This window comes from Centruroides sculpturatus, unplaced genomic scaffold, assembly GCF_000671375.1.
Source record: "Centruroides sculpturatus isolate CEXI.00-Female unplaced genomic scaffold, Cexi_2.0 scaffold720, whole genome shotgun sequence".
NCBI lineage: Eukaryota > Metazoa > Arthropoda > Arachnida > Scorpiones > Buthidae > Centruroides > Centruroides sculpturatus.
In genome coordinates, this window is record NW_019385122.1 from 4631 (window position 1) to 8665 (window position 4035).

Sequence of the window (4035 nt, forward strand, 5' to 3'; positions counted from 1 at the left end):
AATCTCATCTATATATGCGTTTTTGGATGATAGACTCTTGTTCTTATGACATCATCAAAAAATCTCCACCCCAGAATAAAAAAGATATGGAAAAATTCTAGGTCACATTTCAAAGTACAATGTACTTCGAAGTATTGATAATTATTGGTCGTGATGTCATTGATTTTAACCAATTGACAATTTGCAAATAAAATTAAAACAAATAATTATTAATTTAATCAGAACGAACTTCAATATGTATATTTTTCTTTTACTTTCAACTTTTATTTTCATTTATAATAAAAAAAAAAAAAATTATATTTATATAGAAGTTCATTTTATATACAGAATTGTTCAAAATATAGATATGTACTGTACTAGAATATGTATAATAAGCTGAGTTTAGAGATGTTTTTCTTATATGAAATTGATAAAAATGTATTGAATATGATAGCAATTTAGTTAACTGACTTTTGGTTCATCCTGTATTTATTTATTGACGTTTAGAAATAATTAAATCTCTAAGTGTTATACAGAACTTTTAGTAATTCTGAAGGAGTTTCGTCACACGTCAGTTAAGAAATTAATTTAAAATTAGAATCAATTTAATGATAAAATATAAATCATATCCATTGTAAAAAATTCCCTGATAATTTCTGACTGATATATCCCAGTTTTAATGATATTGAACCAGTTCTTTTAAAGGTAATTTTCCAAAATATTCATTTATTGAAAATGAAATCAAGATTGAGATGTGTCATATTTCTATTTACTTTTTCACTTGGAATGTAAATGAAAATAAATATTTTAAAATGAAATTAATACAAATATTAAATCGAAGAGATAAAACTTGGAATGAAAGCATTCTAATGAAAACACTCAAGTTCAGACATTCAGGTGACAAAGTGCAACAAACGTCAAACCTTTTATCTTTGTTGAAGTGGTCAAGGTAGTTAATGGACAAACTAGATAAGTCTAATCTGTTTATAATAATCATTTCGAAAATTTACCTTCAAAACTTATTCAATTTAATTAAACAAAATTAAATTCTTTAAAACATTAAATATCAATTTTTTTAAAAAAACGGAATCACTTTTTCTTCTCAATTGAAAAAACAATAAATAAAACTTTTTATAAAGTTTTCTTTCAAATTGTAAATTTTCTTTATTTCAACTTTTATTTTAAAATAAAAATCAATTGAATTTAAAAATAGATTGACATTGAATTTTTATCTATTTTCATTTCGATACGGTAGATAATTAAAAATATATGCAAGACACACCAAGTATCTAACACAGGATCCCTTGGTGTTTGTAACTTATAATTCCATTTAACTATATCAATGATATTCTAATATCTCCGAAAGAAGAAGAAGAAGAAGAAAAAAAAAAAAGGAAAACACAGTACTTTGACCCATTGAAGACAAATATTATACATTCATTTTGCTATCTGTAACTTTTATAAGTGCTCTTCACAGAGCATTACTACAAACATTGCCATAGAAACCTGCAATATATACTTTACATATTTATTTTATAATTATGAAACAAGCAAGAAATCTGACAACAGAATTTGTTTCTTTTAAAACTTTCCAATTCAATTATTCATAGTCACATAACGGTCTGAGTGATGAAATTTTATCCATCACCTATGTGGATTTGGCCAGGTCCTCAATGGAGATAGCCGGATAGAGATTCGTTATTTCCACATAACCAATTAGATCCTATCAGACTCGAACCCGTAGCCCCTAATAACAGGCATAATAATTGAAATTACCGAAGAGAGAATTATCTTTCTTTCCTTCTTCCTAAGTGATCTAATTACTCTTTTATGAAGGAATAAAGACAAAGGACGTCGTCGAGTCTTCATGCAAAACAAATACTATTTAAATCAATCAATAAATTGGCTAAAATTATATTCCTTAAATAGATTTGTTCCTATTTATTCTATCTTCGCCTCTCTTCATCCAATTATATATTAAAATACTTCTTATTTAAGAATAAAAATCAATGAAATATTTACGAAAGAAACATTCTAAAAATAGTTACGTTGATACATTCCCTAACATAAGGTTATATAAACATATATATTTATATTTCCTATTACAGCTTTATTATAGATTTTCATTGTAATATTAAAAATTAATCATAACTTCTCATCACCACATTGGTATTTGTTTAACTATAAAAATAATCATTTATGAATCATTGTTTTCAATTATTAGTAAAACTTTGATAAACTGTTTTTACAACTTTACAATTTTTATTAAGAATTGAAGTAGACTAAACATAGAAATAATAATAATTATGGCACAGCTCTTGTCTTCTAAGTGTATTTTCATTAGTTTTATCAGAACTTTGATCAGATTGTCACGAATAAAATCGATATTTTTTCACAATTTTTGCATCTTTCTATGCTATTTTATTCATATTATTCTGAAGTAAATCATAAGTAGTACTTGTGAATTAATTGTGAAATAGAATGAATGAATAGAAGGAAATTAATATCACAATACGCGTATACTCTCTGAAGTGAAAATTTCAATCCATATTTCGCTTCGGACACTGATTTTGAATTGAAACAATACATCTAAATGTCATCACAACTACTTTGCTTCAGAAATCCATCCCCGTCTATACACATGGAAACATGATTGGTCTTCTTATCGAATGTCAACATATTTAGAACAGTATCTTACACTCACTTTATTAAAGAACAAGTGTTTATATATATATATATATATATATTTTAACAGACCTTATATTTTTATACTAAAAATAGATCTAATGTCACGCGCAGCAATAATACTGTCCTATAAAAATCAGTTCTTAGACATGTTGACATTTCGGACAGCTGTTAACTGCGGGTGTTTCGACAACTTTTCATGGCCGTCGTACACACTTACCAGTAACAAATTCAATTCTAATTATGCATTTAATTTCATCCGGTTCCATTTTCTCTTTCGTCATAAATCTGATAATACGGTTCTCATCAGAAATCCGTATGAGACAATGTGAAATAACACTACTCGCTTACCAAGTTTTCAAATATCTATCAATAATTATTAATCTAAGAGGTGTATCAAAGATTGGTTTGACAATTTTTGACTTTGTTAAACAAAGAAATTCAAAACAATCTTAAACACCAATACGAACAAATAGAGCTTATAGATTATTTATATACGTGTAGTGTTTTTTTAAAGTTTATTATTGTTAAAATTCAATAATTTTATATATAATTAAGCGTTTAAAGGTCAAGAAACTAAATAATAATAATAATAAAAAAGAGCTTTCGATCTGGAAAATGTTAGCAATTTTAAGTGACGGAGATTTTCCAGGTGTATTTAGAATAAAAAAAAAAAAAAAAAATGAAAAACAGGACACAGATTGACGAATTCTTTACGTTTTCATTTCCGGTTATTAGTCATTTATACAAAAAAAATAACAGCTAATTGGTCGAAGAGCGACTCCGCCTACACCTCGAGAAAAGTATTGCATCTTTCTCAGTGAAAGCCAAACAATGTATCATCTGTTTTCCAGCTCGTTCTCCTATATATTTCCGTTTCCGGGATAGACAGTAGACTGACGGAACATGACCCTGCTGCTGCTGCGATTCACCCTGTGTCTACTGACCCTCTTTGTGAGATGGTCGACGGCAGTCAAAGAAGGAAAGTTAAGGTTAGTCGGGGGTCATAGTGCAAATGAGGGTAACGTGGAGATATATCACGCGGGACTTTGGGGATCCATTTGTGACGATGAATGGGATAAAACTGAAGCCGATATCGTCTGTAGAACATTAGGTTATAATGGATCGTCTAGAGCAACTTACAATTCTGAATTCGGAAGGGCCAGAAGTAAGTTTTAAATTATATTTTTAAATTTTAACAGTAGAATTAATATAAAGTAAAAGGATAAAAAAATAACCGAGAGAGTAAAGAGTAAAATGAATGATTAGAGAAAAAGAAAAAAGAAAAATTACTTTAAGAAATAGAAAGTGGGTGAGTTCAGTTGTCCTTGCACGGTTGTAGACAATATTTCAAGCCTGTTTTTTTTTTTT